Raw genomic sequence first — 16,382 nt, forward strand, 5'->3', positions numbered from 1 at the left:
AGTACAGGTGCCACTTGTATGTCTTGAGTAGTGTGTCGGTGAGGGGTCCAAAGCTAGCAGCAGAGAGAAAAATGCTACTTTAAGAATCACTTTGACAAATTAGTATGTGTGGAGATGCTTCTCTTGGAGCACGCTTTAGCTGTCAGTAACAAGTCAGACGTCACGTGCCACGCACACCCCTCATCCTGCCCAGCACAGTCTGCATCCACAGACCCCGGCCTGGGTTCTGGCAAGTCATACTGCTTAATGAGTTTTGAGATAAACCGTACTCTGTACAACGATGGTAAATTCCAGATGGCACTACAGTTACTTTGAAAACTTAAAGAAATGGAAGCTCTCTCTTCTTACTGTGGAGAAGAAATAGTAAGGAAATAGGAAATCTTCAGCTGAGATTAGTATCACGGATGGGAAAAAGAGTTCTTGACAAACAGCAAGGCAGAGGTTCACCGCGTAGCACCTGCGCGCCTTGGGAAGTGATGCGGCAGACATGTCTGTCTGCCTCCGGGCGGCGGCCCAGACTTCCTGGGCATGGTGCTGGGAGTGTGGGTCCCAGAACACAATGATGGCCACCCAAGGGCACAGTGTTCCTGACCAGGGAGTGAGGAGCCCTTGTGATTAGGGGAGAGTCTGGGAAGAGACTGGTGTGTTGTTACTGGATGATGTCAACACAACAGATGAGAGCATTGATGTCATGTTAAAGCAGACAGATTGGAGTCCTGATCCATCCTTTACAAGCTTGGTGAAACGCATGTTCCTTAATTTGAGCATCAGTCTTCTTGTCTTCCAAGCTGACATGTGTCTTAGGGTGACAATTAGAGGCAAGAGAAATAGATAAATCTACAATTACAGGAGGAAATTTTAATATCGTCTTAGGCACTGATAAAATAATCAGAGCAAGAGAGCAGTAAGGAAATAGATGACTTATAGAAGAAGCAAAGCAGACTCGACTTAAGGGTCATATGCAGAACAGGACCCCAACACGAGGAGTGTGCATGCATTCTGCTCACACAGGACTTATCCAAGAAGTGAGCGCACCTCTGGGAAGGCCTGGCTTTCCATCTGCTTTGTTGAGTGCATGTGGAGAAGGGCCTGGCACACATGCGTGCTTTGTGTGTGTTGAATGAAAGAACCAGTCATGCATGGAGCCAGGTAGCAGTTCTCAAAACAAAATGATCGAAAACCCTTCTGTGGGAAATCAGCACAAAATGCAGAAATACAGTTTTAAGTATCAAATTAGGTACTGGGGATTGAACTCAAGGAGTGCTGAGTTATGCCCCAGCCCTATCTGTTTTATCTGTCTGTCTATCATCTGTCAACAAGTTCTAAGTTGCCCAGATTGGCCTCAAAATTGCAATTGTCCCACCTCATCCTGATGAGCAGCTGGCATTATGGGTATACATACATTAAACAAAGTCAATGAACTCAAATGCCTGTGTCGGGACTATAATAAATAATAGAAAGGTGGTCCTTCCACTCAAAGTTGGAAAATAAGGGGAAAAACTTGATGACACTGAAAATTGAGATCGACACACTGTTTGAAACCAATCAGGAGAAAAGAAATTATAAAAACTTAGGAGTGGCAAGGTATAGGAGGTGCTGGGAGCAAACAGATGGGCAGGTGTTAAGATAAGCGTTGTCACCACACCTGGGGGCTGGAGTCCGCTCAGTGGCAGAGCACGTCGGGCATGGTGAGGCCCTGTGTTCAATCCCTAGCCCCACAGTCAAGCAGCAAATTTGGATACGGATGACATGGCTGAGTTCCTAGGAAAAGAAAACTTCAGAGCTGATCAAAGAAGAAATTAAAAAGTAAATGTCATCCCCTGCAAAAAATTAATAATTATAAAAAGCACCTTTTCTTGAAGAATCAAATACTATTTTATAAGCTTTTCCTGCTACACATTTGGAATATTGATTATTGCAGTCCTGCACAAACATCGAGAGAACAGGAAATACGAGAACTCAGTTTTTAGTCAACTGTGATATTAACTCCAAGAACAGACCCCATGCCACTGCAGTAAAGGAAACTTGCAGGTCTATTATTACATATATGAGAAAGATGCAAATGAGCGTAGGAATAAATTTAGCATAAAAGTGGAAATATCCGTTCTCTTCAAGTTTGTCTATAGTTTTAGTAAAAATTTCAACAAGATTTTCTTATGGAGCTTGAGAAAACTAACAAAATCTCTTATAGGTGAAGAATAATCAAAATAAGTCACAGGAATTTTCCCTCCACACAGCAAGGCTGACTACGTGTGCTATAACAGTTCTGGCACAGTATAAATCAACTGACGGGACAAAACAGCTCAGGAATAGTTGAGCGTGCATTTCCTAAGTGAGAATGTGGGTATCTACGGCATCAACAAAGTAGAGTCCCCATCTTACATCATATACAAAAAATAAAATTCCAGGTGGGTGAGTGCCTTAGACGTGAGGGACAACACCATAGAACTTCAGAGACAATTCTGTATAGGGCCCTGAAGTATAATTGTTAAGTATGTAATAGTGGGTCATCTGCCAAAGCTTAATACCATCATGGTTGTTCTTGGGTTTGAACATTTCCCCAAAGGATCGGCACTGTCCAACTCCTTGTACACAGACAATATGGATCCTATAATGTCTCTAGTCACTTGCATTATTTATGTTTTTCTGTTACTTTAGTAGTATACGGCTAGGGCCAAAATCATGCATTGTACAGTTTTTTACACTAAATGTAGATATTACTTTCGGTTTATGAATTTTTAAAAGACAATATAGTGTAATATTTACCTTCTTAAGGAAGAGTTCGCCAAAGGAGAACTTTGTAAAACCCTATAATGTCAGCCACTCTCAGAGGCTGAGGCAGGAGGATCACAAGTTTGAGCCCAATTTTGGTAATTTAGTAGTGTAATATGACTTTGTCTCAAAAACAAAAAAACAAAAAAAACTCTGTGAGATCTGGGGTATAGCTCCAGGCAAAGGCCCTGGATTCAGGCTCTGGTACACACATGCACCCCCACGTGCAAACACACGCACACACAGATACCAAAACACTATCTGTAAAGGATCAATAAATTCACTATTACAGAAGTAACTGGTGCTTCTTAAAAGGCTTTATTCAAAGAGTGAAGCAACTATGATGTGTAGGAGAGTCTCACAACTTGCAGTGGACAACGGCCTAGAATCCAGAACAGAATTGCAAACAATAAGAGAAATGAATACCCATCAGAAAAACCAATGACACAGATGTTTCACAAAAAATTCAAATGACTCATACGCATTTTAAAAAACAACTTACTCATCATTAGGGAAGTGCAGAATGAAGTCACAATGTTACCATCTTTAACTCTTAACATTGGTTAGATTTTAACACCCAGAATCAGATGGGAACAACAGGAACTCGATTTCCTCTCGGTGGGGAGCAGCCACGTGGAGGTAAATGGCATCACCCAAGAAAGGAGCCAGTCTACCTCTAGGACCCAGCTTCTCCATCCCACAAGGGGAGCTCCCGCATGTGTACCAGCAAGCATGTGTGGGATGTCACTGCCATGGGGTTCCCGACAGCAGAGAGCCAGGAAATCACCTGAACTTGGTCTGAGTAAATAATAAAACAGGCAGACACTGAGTGTCCACGTGGAAAACTGTTGACCCCACTACAGGCAACAACACATGCTCTGGGGGAAATATGAAAGAAAGTCTGGTTTGCAAAAGAGTATGTGTGACAGTCCATTTGGAGAAAGTTCATTGTGCTTGGGGCTTTTGTTTGTGATGCTGGGAATCCAACCAGGGCCTCACTCATGCTAAGCACACGTCCTGCCACTGAGCCACCCCCAGCACTAAGGAGATGAAGAAATAAAGCGCAGTGAATCGGAGAAAAGCAAGGGGATGATACGGATCGGAGGAGCTGTCACCTCTCCCGCAGGCACGGAGGCGTTGAGAATGAAGATTATGTATGGGTTGTGGGCATGTGATGTCACTGTACTCCAAACCGGGTACATCCTGATAAACCTAAGTTGGATTCATGCTGTGGAACCTACTAAACGCCCTCGCTGACAAGCACAACAGCCGGTGGTGCCCAGGTGTTCCCCTGACGGGGCTCTCTGTGGTGGCCCAGCCTCACCATGCAATACCGCATTATGTAGTAATGGCCTGGGAGAAGGGCAAAGTTCAAAATTCAAAGCACACTTTCTACTAAGTTTATGTCTTTTTCACACCATGATGAAAAAAATTTTAAGTCCAACTATTGTAAGTTGGGGAGTGGTGGTAATTCTTTATGCTTTACTCCTATTTCACAAATCTTCTTCCCATCTGTTCAGTATTTACAAGTAGACATCCTCAGGTGCTAATACTGGTGAAAACAACAATCCGCAACAGGTGTGGCAGGAATCTGAGAGGAAAGCCCCCATTTCTGTAGCGGGGACAACTTGAAAATCGTATCTCCCTTGTTCCTCGGGGCCCTCCTCCCCCATTCTCTAGAAGGGAAAAGGCAGATGAAGGAAGCAGTGGCCATTTAGAATGATAAAACCACAGGCTTTAAACAAGGTAGCTGCAGACAAGATTAAGGCCAACATCTTTTACAAATGAGGAAACCGAGGAGCAGTGTTTGCACACCCAGAGCCCGCGGGTTGACTGAAAGGTACCAGGTGCTCCAAAATACCACATCCCTCCCCACCAAGGTGTCTCGAAACAGCCACTGGAGGGGCAGTTTGTGGATTAATAGTCATTTCCTGAATTTCATAAAAAGAGAAAAAAGGCAAACCCCCTGGAGGTAGCAGAGGCCGAGCCCCTCTGAGTCACTGTCCGTGGCTGAGGCCAGAGCAGCGGCCAGGGTCAGGAGTCAGGGGAGCCCATCCCGCCCGGCCATTTGCTGCTTGGAGTCCTGCATGTGCGTCATCCTCAGGTTCCTCCTCGGGAAGCTGGGAATCCGTGCCGCCTGCCTCACAGAGCTGTTTTCCAGGGTAGCACAAGGCCCTCCACACAGGCCACGAGGACGTCACAGACAAGCACTGCGGTCACTGGCGTCTGCGTGGAGATCGCCTTCTTCCGGAGGCTGATGTGGGAGGAGATGCCCAGTGTGGGCGCAGCTCAGGAGCGACACCAGGCCTTCAGCACACTGTTCTGAGGTTGCCAGGAAGACAAGCAGCTGAGCTGTGGGGGCAGGAGCAGCCCGGTCTCTGCCGACAAGGCCACGGGGCCCTTACAGGGCAGGAGTGTAGCTCCTCCTCGGTGAGGCCAGGCCTGGCCTCCAAGGGTCCCTGTTGTTGCCGATGCTACAGTTTGGACCTGGAATGTCCCTCTCAGAGACCCGAGATGAAAGGCTGACCTCGGCATGGCACGGATGGAAGTTGCTAAAACATTTGAGGTGGCGCCTGAGGAGGTCTACATTGCTAGAGCAGTGTTTTTGAAGGGGACCAGGAGGCCCTGGCCTCTTCCTCCTTTCTTTTGCTTCCTGGCCCCTGTGAGGTGAGTAGTTTTGCTGTGCTGTACACTTTTGTCATGGTGTCCTTTCACAGGCCCCACAGCTGCAGGGCCACCCAATCCTGAACGCAGCCCCTGAAACTGAGTTGTAACAAGCCTTTTCTCTTGGTAATTTGATCACCCAGGCATGTGTTGTAGCAGCAGGCGTCTCACCATGCACGAAGAAGCAGAGCAGTTGTTGGGGGAGCCTTAGGTGTGGGGAGGCGGCCAACTGGAGGCCAGGAGCCACTCGATTATCCTCTCACAGGAAAAGACCAGAGACCAAGGTCTGGACTCGTACGAGTGTGAAAAGATTCAGAGAATGTTGAAACTAAAAATCTGTTACTCTAAAGGACACATGTACGAACACCCCTCAGAACACTGCCCCTTGCTTCAGACACACTATCCCTTGGTTCATGCTACTCGGAAGCAGCTCTGAAGGCCTCTTTCATAAGTGTCTGTAGTCGCACTGTCATGGCTGCCTCATTATCCTGAGTCGATTTAAAATGTTTCCCTTCCATGGACATTGTGACTTTGGGGAAGAGCCAGAGTCACACAGTGCCAGATCCGGTGAATAAGTGGGTGAAGACACACTGTAATATTTTTCTTTGACAGAAACTGCTGTGTTTTCAATTGATTCAGAACATGAGGCAGCCACAAAGATGCTCTCAAAGAGGACTTTCGAACTACTTCAGAATGTGGCAGGATGCTGGGATGAGCGTGCTTGAAGCGAGGAGTGTTTTGAGTATATGTCTTTCACTGTGTCAAATTTTGAAAGTGTAGATATTCACGGTATGTTTTGAGCACCCCTCCTACGATTCTGGAACTGTGGTCATCTCCTCCTGAAGAATGTACTTTCAGGTCAGAGCTCAAACTTCCCACGGACAGCAAGGGAGCTCCAGAGCAACAGACCCAGCAGATCTGTGGCGGTGAGAGAAATGTTCTGTGTACTGTCCGGAAAGGTGGCCACGAGTCACCGGAAGCCACAAACACTGGACACGTGGATAGTGAGATGGATGAACCATGTTTTAAGTTTTATTTAAGTTCACTAAAAGTTTGAATGCTGCTACCCTGCTGGACAGTGCGGCCTTGAGTCTGGCTATTCGGAGCTGGCGAGAGCTGGCCTCTTGATCAGCCGTGTTCCATCTGTGGAAGGCAGTGGCTCCTGAGACTCAGTGAGAGGGCAGCCTGGGGCAGTGGTCAAGGAGCTCTGCACTCCTTCCGAGCAGCAAGGGCTCCACCCACGTAGCTGAGCAAGAAGTCATGCCCCTCGCAGGTGGCTCTGCTTCAGCCTTGGCTTGTACAGCACCTGGGGCGTGGACTTCTCTCGCTCATGTCAGTAGTCAGAGCAGCGCGGGCTGGAGCAGGCCCTCACTAGGGTACCTGTCCCCTGCCGACCCCAGCAACCTTGGCGATGCAGTAACCCTGACGTCTGTCCCAGCCGCAGAGAAGGAAACGGCTCTACACCACCAGGTAAGGTGTGGAAGAGATACTTTAGTGGCTGCATTACTACCCTCCCCCAGAGCACAATCTTCCACAGAATATAAGTAAAAGTGGCCTAGAGGTCCTGTGTGCTCGCTGTGTCACCATGGCTCTGGTGGGCCCTGGTCCCACCCACTAACCTCCCCTCCCTGAACTGAGAGGGCGGCCTGTTTCCCTGGAAACCTGAGGATGTGGCCGGCCCCAGATACAGAGGCCACGGACCTCCACTGAGGTGGGAGAAGGGCCAGTCCTGTCTGGTGTTGTCACCTCCACAGTGGACAGTACCCTGGCCATTTCCTCAGCCCCACCTCTGGTCACCGGCCTGTCACCCACCCTGCCCACTAGGGTACCGCGCTTCCTGCTGGTCACACCCTTCCTCTCGTCTGACCCTACGGGCTCCGTTCCTAGGGCTTCATGTTCACTGTCAGATATGTCCTTCGGGCTTTCTTTTCTTCCTTCCTAACCAGGGGATCAGGACTCCTTGTAAGAGGCATTCTCTGACCATCAAGCTTAAATAACAGGCAGCTTTAAGAACCACCTCCCGTCCCTTAAGCAGCTGCTCCGCATGGAGCAGCGACCCAGCCGGCACCCATCACCAATTGTTTGGAAACTGCGAACCTCAGGGTTCCCTTCCTTCTGTGCATTTCCTCCCAGGTGCCTTGGCAACCCACCCAGAGCCCTTTCTTGCCCTTTCCCTTTCTTTGCTTTCCCATGAGAATAGAAAGGATTCATGGAAATTTGGGGTGGCGATGGGTGAGGGAGAGAAGATGGATCCCTCTGGCTCAGCCTTGCTGAAAGTGCGCCCGTGACACAGCGCCTGTGTCCACTGTCTGAGCCGAGCGGTGAAGTCACTAGGAGGCGACAGGGAGGTGGCTGCTGTTCCGGGGAGAGCAGCCACCCAAAGTCGCGGCAGCATTTCACGGAGCACCCGCTCTCCCCGCAGACACCGCGAGCTGAGGATGGACTCCTGTCCAAATGCCCAGGAGGAGATCCCGTTGCCTGGGGCTGTGGAGGTTTGTGCTGGGGAGAAGAATGAAACCAACAAACCCACAGGCGAGTGTGAAAGGCGAAGTGGTAGCAGAGATGGGTTTGCAGGTCCAGCGACTTTCCCGTGGATGCCCCCAGAGGATGGTGTGAGAGGGTGGTCCCAGCCTGGCACAGATGCCTAGCGGTGGGGCGTGGGTCTGGCTCACAGGCCGGGTGCCCTCGCGGCGATGTCCGACTTCTGCTGCGCCACACTCCCCTCGGAGTCTGCACGGCCACGGGGAACCGTTATGCCCCAGACCCCCTGACGCTGGGAGACAAGAGTCCCGTGCTCCGTTTGGGCGGATTTTCCAGGTATTGGTTATAGTACCAGAAGGCTGACTATTGCAACAGGGTCGGCGGTTCCCAAGGAAAACTCCAAGACTCCCTAGGCTCATGGGCGAGTGCCGAGGAGAGAAGCTGGACTCGGTGGGGCGGCTGACCGGAGATGGCCTCTGCCTCAGAATTCCCTTACTTCTCTGTGAGGACGTCGAACGGGATCAAACATTTTCCCTTGTGGTCAATGCCCTGGGGGAAATGCTGGAATCAATAGCGTACATTAGAATACATCAGCAGTGACCTCAGAAACGACAGCATGCCAGTGCTCGCCATGAACGTGCAGACAAGACAGACACACAGACGTCCCTCGGCGTCCCAGAGCCCCCTCCTGCAGGGGCGCCGAGCAGTCACCTGCCACCGTGGTGGCACCCGTTCTGGACACGGGCTTCCCAGCTCGAGGAGGTGGGCGAAGGAGAGGAGGTGTACGCCGGAGGCGCGGAGAAGAACCAGCGGAGCACTGAAGTTACAGAAGGACGAGTTCTCAGGGAGAAAGAAGAGCTAATGCATATGAGAGTTAAATTGAGTGAGAGGTGAGTGAAGGGCAGTTTGATTGGTCCCAACCTGTACGACGGCTTTAATAAAAAATTAAAAGTCCTGGGGGCAGGTGAAGGAAGAATGACTTAAGATTTAAAGGATAAGAAAAACGCGGTGCACATTTGCTCACATTTCTACCATCCACTCGCTGTTCCTTTGTGTAGATACAAATATTCATCTCACATCTGTTTTAATGGATATCGAACTGTAAACTTGTCCCCCCATTAAGTTATTGGTACATTTAAAGCAAACAATAGAGTTACATTTATACTGGGATCCTGCACCTTTACACGAAGTGTCTCGGTTCTCATTTTATCCCCAGACCCCTGCCCGCTCTTCACCCCCCCACCCTCCCCTATTTACAAAGACTTTGTTTCCATTTTTCCCTTTTTTCCCATTTTTTCTTTTCCCTTATTTCCTTTCCCTTCCCCTTCCCACTTCCCCTTTAGCCATTTTCTTCCTATTTCACACTCTCAGTTATACCATTTGAACCTTATTTACACTTTTAGTTTTTCACACAAGAGAAACTATTCAGAGTTTACTCAAGTGTGTCTTATTTATTTCATTTGAGTATGGCCTCAATGTGCATCTATTTAGCTATAAATGCCTCTAGTTTCTCATTATTTATGGCTGAGTAGTACTCCACTTTATAGAAAACCCACATCTTCTTTATCCAGTCTCCAGTTGATGGCATTTGGGTTGATTCCAAGTTTTAGCTATTACAAACTGTGCCACTATAAACATGGGTGTGCATATATCACTGTGGTGTGATTCTTTTAATTCTTTTGGAAAGATACCCCACAGAGGGATGGCTGGGTCAAATGGGACTTCTAATCCTAGTTGTTTGAGGTATCTGCATATTGATTTCCACAGTGGTTGCACCAGTCTGCACTCCCACCAACAAGGGAGGGGGCTTCGTTTCTCCCCACAGCCCCGCCAGCATTTGTTATTGTTTGATTTCTTGATAGCAGCCATTCTTTGTGGGGTGAGGTGGAATCTCAGTGTTGTTTTCATCTGCATCTCTCCAATGACCAGTGACATTGAACATTTTTTCATATGTTTATTTGCTGCTTTTACTCGTTTGTCTTCTGAGAAATGTCTGTTCATTTCAGATGCCCATTTTTGAATCAGGTCTTTGTATTGGGGGGGTCTGATTTTTTTTTAAGTTCTTTATGTATTCTAGATAGTACTCTCTTGTCTGAAGAGTAGTTGGTAAAATTTTTTTCCCACAATGTAGGTTGTCTCTTAGCTCTGTTGGTGATTTCTCTTGCATTGCAAAAACTTTAATACAATGAGATCCCAGTTGTTGATCCTTTGTGCAAGTTCTTGGGCTGCTGAGGATGTGTTCATAGAGTCTTCTCCTGTGTCAATGTCTTTGAGAGTTCTACCTAATTTATTTTCTAGTAAGTCTAGTGTTTTTATTTTGGTATTTAGATCTTTAATCCACTTGGACTTTAGTTTAGTGCATGGTGAAAGATAGGGGTCTAGTTTTAATCTTTAGCAAGTTGAAAGTCAGATTTTCCAACACCATTTATTAAAGAGGCCGTCTTTCCTCCACTGAGGATGATTGGCTCCTTTGTCAAAGATGAGGTAGCTGAGTATGTCTGGTGTTGTATCTGCATCTTCTAATCTATTCCATTGATCCTTGGGTCTATTTCTTTGCCAGTACCATGCTGTTTTTATCACAGTGGCTTTGTAGTATAGTTAGAACTGTAAATTTAAGGGGATTTTTTCCTTTAGTACTTTACAAAGGTTGTTTTGTTACAGGAAACAATATGAGATGAAATATGAAGTATTATATCTCCCAACCTTTTAACTGTATAATACACAGAGTTCTTGTTCTCTAGAAATCAAAGAAGGAGTCCTAGGAACAAGGGAGGTTAAAAGTAGGAAGATATTTATTGATAGGAAAGCTCCTGAGGGGTAGGAGGGGACCCAAGTGGGGAGCCGGGAGCCACTTTACAGAGGATTTCTATAGGGTGAAACCCACGTGGGTACAGTGTGGGCCACAGCCGTGAGCATCCAGTAAGGTTACAGGTGTCATCTCTCAGGCGATGGTGTCCGATTGGGAAACAAGTCACGTAATAGGTAGATGGAAAGAGCAAAGATTCTCCCAGGAAGCGGTGGATCCAGAGGTCTCTGGTCACCCACTGGGTGGCTGACGTCTGTGTAGTCTTCATGAGGCCCAGGGTTTGTCCTTTAAGGAAGTGTGCAGGTCTGGACATCTTGCCTTTATCTTGAGGCCTGCTTTCTAACCGATGTCTCTGGCCCCAGCTGTGGTGTTTCACTTTTGTCCTGCACCTCTGGAGGACCTGGCCTTGCCTGACTGCCTGTGATATTTCTACCTAACTCACCTGTCTACAATAGTTTCACTGTCTTCCTACTTTCCCTGTTCCCAAGGAAATGCCTGCTGTGATTCTCACCCCTATTCTGTGCGCAGTATTCCCCTTTGTTAGCACTAAGGTCATCTCTTGGTATAGTTTTCACATGTCTCTTGTGCTTGGTTTTTCACTAAGCTTCTTTGATCTGTAGGTTTATAGATTTTCTTGAACTTAGAAACGTGTCAGCCATTATGTCTTCAAATATATTTTCTGCCTACATACCTCTTTTTTGTCTCTTCTGGAGGAGACCCCCACTGTGTGGACATCAAGCCACTTGGGTCTGTCCTGCAGCCTCTGCCGGGCCTGCATGGGGTGAGGGGTTTCTTTTTAGGGTTTGGGTTTCCATTTGGTAGTTTTTCTGCATATCTTTGGGTTACTGTCCTTCACTGTTGAAATGTTCAGTCCACTGTGGCAGGCGTCTAATGTATTTCTCATCTCCAAAGTTATCGTTCTCATTACTTGAAGTCCCACGTGTGTCTTTCTCACACCTCCCATACCTTTGCTTACCTTTGTGACCTTATTAAAATGCAGTTATAACACTGTGCTCCTACTACCATCTGTGTCAGTTCTGTTGATTGCTTATTCCTTTAATTATGCATCATGTTTGCCTGCCATGTTACACACCTGATAATCTTTGATTAGATACCAGGCCTGGTGATTTTTACCGTTTGCTGCCAGTTATTTTGTTATGGCTCTGCAAATATCCTTGAATTTGGTTCTGGGTGCAGTTGAGCCACTGTGAAATGGTCTGATCTCTGGGCCTTGCTTTGACGTTTGCTGCTCTTTGTCCTGCAGAGGCCCGTGTGGGGAAGGCCGGGCCTTGTGTGGCAGTGTGTGGCGGGGCCCGTTGGGCAGTGCCTGGCTCACGCGGGCTCTGGTCTTGTCGGTGGAATAGTCTGTCGGTGCGTTCGTGATCGAATGCACTGTTGGTGCTGGTGGGGATGGGGAGAGCTGGAGGGAGGGGTCACTGGGTGCCTGGAAGGGAATGCTGTCTTGTGCCCACCCCTTCCTCTCTGCTCTTCTGCACACTGTCTCGCTTCCCAGCTGCCACAAGCCAAGCACTTTCCTCTGCATACCTTTCACCATGGTGTCTCCACCTCTCTGTGGGTCTAATGGAAAAGGAACCGGCCAACCAGGGACTGGAACCCTTTAAGTTGTCATCATCAAGTATTTTGTCACCGTGCCAGAAACTGGCGAACACAGTGCTCAATCTGGGGATGTTTGTCTACCCCTGAGGCCTGTCTTTCCCAGGTTCTCTATGGATGGGCCATGAATTAAGTGTTTTTCCCATGGGTGGTAGAAATAGGCCCTATTTAGTTAGTTCTGTGCGCATACTGTGCTGTAACCTCCCAGATGATTGTTCCCAGACATTCCCTTAAATACGCATCAGAGCTCTGCTGAGTTCCTAGGTGGGTACATCTGCAGACCACGTCTGTGCATTCTGGTCCTCACGGTGCTCTGTCTCTCTTCACCCTCCCAGACTCTCAGTTCTGTTTCCTCACTTCGGAGAGTTGTGGTTTGTACTCACTTCAGAGAGTTTATCAGACTCCACCCAGCCTCTGTCTGTCTGTGCTGGCCTGTGAGCCTCAGAAGTGATGATCTAGGGCGAAGACAGAGCTCTTTCTGTTACCGAATTCTGGGTTCTGTAGACTGTTTCCAGGTCCTCGGTGTCCTGAACAAAAAGTTGGACAAGACTTGTGAAGAAGGTGGTGAGGCCCAACATTTATTGAAGGTAGGAAAAGAAGTCCACTCTGCAGTGGGGAGTGGTCATGGAGAGTTCACGGTGGCCATGGGGCTAAAGGCAGAGGCCTTTTATAGACCTCGTTGTTCAGGCTGATGTCAGATCTAGGCCGTCCTATCAAAAACCCGACTTCACACCGGAACTGGAGACAGCACTTTCTACCTATAAAACCCGACTTCACACCGGAACTGGAGACAGCACTTTCTGACCATTCCCCTACAGGCTGGGGCACTGTGTTCTGTGTACACCTGTCAGATCTCTGTGACAGGCCACACCCCTGAGCACCTCAGGGATTGCCGTCCTTTGTTTAGCCTAATGTCTAGTGATCTGAAAACATTTGTCTCGTATACTTTGCTTGGTTTTTCTCACTGATTTATGTAGAAAGGCATGTCTAATTCCTATTACTGTGTCTCTGATGGAAACTAAAGTCCATAAAATTAGATCAAAAACATTTATGATGACCATAAGGAATTCTGTTTTGTTATCACTATTCTAAAATTAAAACTCCTTGAGATGATGCTTCCAGGGATACTGTGATATTCTTGTGCTCGAAGACCTTAACAAGGTGGACAGGTGACATTAGTTATGGCTGATTATTAAGAATTCTTTCTGATGCGTGTGACAGAAAATAAATTACAACCTTCAGTAAAAGGAGTAATTTATTGGCTTACTGCTTTTTGGAGGCCCAAGGAGTCAGGCCGGGTGCAGCTGTCACTCAGATTGGGATGGCTTTCCAAGCTTACCTCTTCTCATTATGTGACGTCCGACATGAAGGGAATAAACTTCTCTCCAATAACAGTAAGTGCGTTGGCTATGCTGAGTCATAGCAACACTTCTGGATTAGTCATCGTTTCCCGGAAGATAAACTATTTCAATTGCTCTGTGTTTCATTTAGTTGAGCCTGGTTCCGTACTGCTCTGTATCCTCCCAAACCCCGCCCATCCCCATGCTGGAGTCCATGGCAGGGGAGGGACTCAGGGCAGTCTTACCTTTGCAATGAGGGACCAGCACCAGATCACTTTGTAGATACCGCCTACTTTAAAAATTCTTGTTTCCAGGAAAACAATACTAAACAAATAGCAAAAACAAAAATTCATGGTTCTAAGGCCTAACGTGGAGTCGAGACCCAAGTTGGGTCAGTGCCACTTGCAACAGAAGGAGACCTGACCAAGGTGCCTCCTGTGGCCTGTGGGTTTGGCCATGCTATTCTGTGCGGCGACCGACAGTACCCAGTGGCCCGCATGCCACACCTCCCCTGTCCGTGTGTTTGTCCTGTGGCCTGTGCTGCTGCCCTGCCTTGGCTGGCGTGTCCCGTGTCGGTGCACACTGGCTGGCACCTGGCAGTTTCTCTTCAGCTTCTTCCCCTGTAGAGGGCTTCATTGCTAGGAGGGGGCGTTGGGCTGTCACCTAGGAGACCAGGCAGGCCGAGCACCCTGAGCCTGGGCCGAGAAGCTCAGACTCCCAGCTGTGCAGGCCTTAGCTGGTGTCCCTGGAGGGCACGTCTACAGGAGGTGCAGGACAGAGAGGCAGGCACCCACCCCTCTGCCTGCCTGCTGTGACCCTGTTCCTGGTCCCTCCTAAGGCCGGGCAGGGTCCTGCCCATGCCTTGCCCGAGGCTTCCAGCAAGCAAAGGCCACTGCCAGACACATCATGATTCGCTACTATGAACATATCGCAGTCGTCCTGTTTCCGATGTCCTCATGACCCCTGAGAGATGGAAGAGAAAGGACATACAAAAAATGACATTTAAAATCAGTGCAAGGAAACACTTGGCTTCCCCCTGAGAAAATGGCATGTTTTACCCTTGCAGTGATGAGAATTATGTAACTGGCCCAGGTCTCCTCCTGCCCTGGCTCCTGGGAAGCTCAAGGTCAGCACTTCCTCCCTCCTCTCTCTCTTCCTCTCCCTTCTTTGACCCCCCCTCTTCTCACCCTCTCCTCTCTCCTCCCCTCCTGTTTTGAAGCTTAGCCATAGACATTCTGTTGGCTCTGAGGAGACAGTCTGCACTTTCATTTTATTTTGTTTTATTTATTTTTTGAGATAAGGTCTTACTGTGTAGCCCAGCCTGGCCTTGAACTCGAGGTGCTCCCCTGCCTCGGCTTTCCAAGTACCTAGGAGGTGAGGGTGGCCCTACCCGTGTGACCTCAGCTTGGCTCTGTACCTTCCAAGCTCACTGTGTCACCAGCAGCCATCTTCCCTGCTCTTCCTGGTCCTACTGAGGAGGTCTGGGGCTCTGTGGTGCTCAGTGGCCAGGGCCTCTTGGGCACCAAGACGACTGTCGCTTTGGTGGCTCCACTCGGGGACTCTTGGACCTTAGGACTCCCAACTTTACCCTCCTGTGGGCCAGGGGGTGCTCCACCCACTGCCCAGGAGTTGGCGCTGGCCCGGCCAGGTGGTGGAGACATCCTCTGCCCTGCATGTGAACGTCACCAGTGACCCTGAATCTCCAGGCCCAAATTCCCACCAACTCCACTTGTCCCCCAGCACTGACACCTGGTCCCATGGTGTCTCTCCAGCCGTGCTCAGTGATGCTGCAGGTGCTCAGACAGGCAGGAAGTGGCCACACAGCCTGTGACCCTGATGCCCTCCCAGCTCTCCCGATAGCATCTCACCATTAGGCTTTCTTCTGCACAGGAAGCCATCGCTTCTCAGATGCGGACATCTTGAGAGGAATCACTCCACGGCCCTCCCTGAGTGGGCACAGAGAGGTGGGGTTGGGTTGTGCTAGTCGACAGGCAGGAGAAAGCAACTCCACTTCTTTCTGAGCTAGAACTCACCACTTCTGTGCCAGTACTGTGCTGATACTCCCCTATACCTCACGCCACTTAACCTCATGCCATACCACACACAGAGCAGGTATCGGCACCTGCGTTTTGCAAACCAGAAAAATGAGACCCAGGAATGGGGAGCAAAGTGTCCAACTGCATAGCCAGAAAATGGGACCAGGCTGTCGAGTGTGGGCTTCCGGAATCCTGCGGAAGGCAATGGTTGACTTTCCTGCTCTCCCTCCCCTCTGAGGCACAGTGCCAGATGAGGGCTCTGCAATCTGCACCCTTCCCTGATCCGCATCTGCTCCATGACTGTCACCTGCTGCCCCATCGTTTTTATCTGCCCTTCTCTACCAGCCTCCCAGACCCAACAAGGCTGACTCTAGATTTCCCGCTTCGCTGGAGCAGAGGCGAACACCTCACACGTCCAAGAGCTGCACTCAGTATTTCTGAGGAGGGGTGGCCACTGTCACAGGTGCTGGTGCACACATAGTGCCTTGTCTTTTGTTTCTTACTATTTCCTGGTCCCTTCGGCTGGCTCTTACCATTGAGACCCTGTGATCAAGGGCCACTGTGTTGCTTTCTCAAGCAGAATTGGGCCTGTCATTCCCGAGGCAGACGGTAGGCCCGTGTTGCAGTCAGCATTGGCAGGCCAGTGTCCCCCTGGCCCTCACTGTCCCC

This window comes from Fukomys damarensis, unplaced genomic scaffold (genome assembly GCF_012274545.1).
Source record: "Fukomys damarensis isolate Sample0158 unplaced genomic scaffold, DMR_v1.0_HiC HiC_scaffold_7, whole genome shotgun sequence".
In the NCBI taxonomy this organism is placed as follows: Eukaryota; Metazoa; Chordata; class Mammalia; order Rodentia; family Bathyergidae; genus Fukomys; species Fukomys damarensis.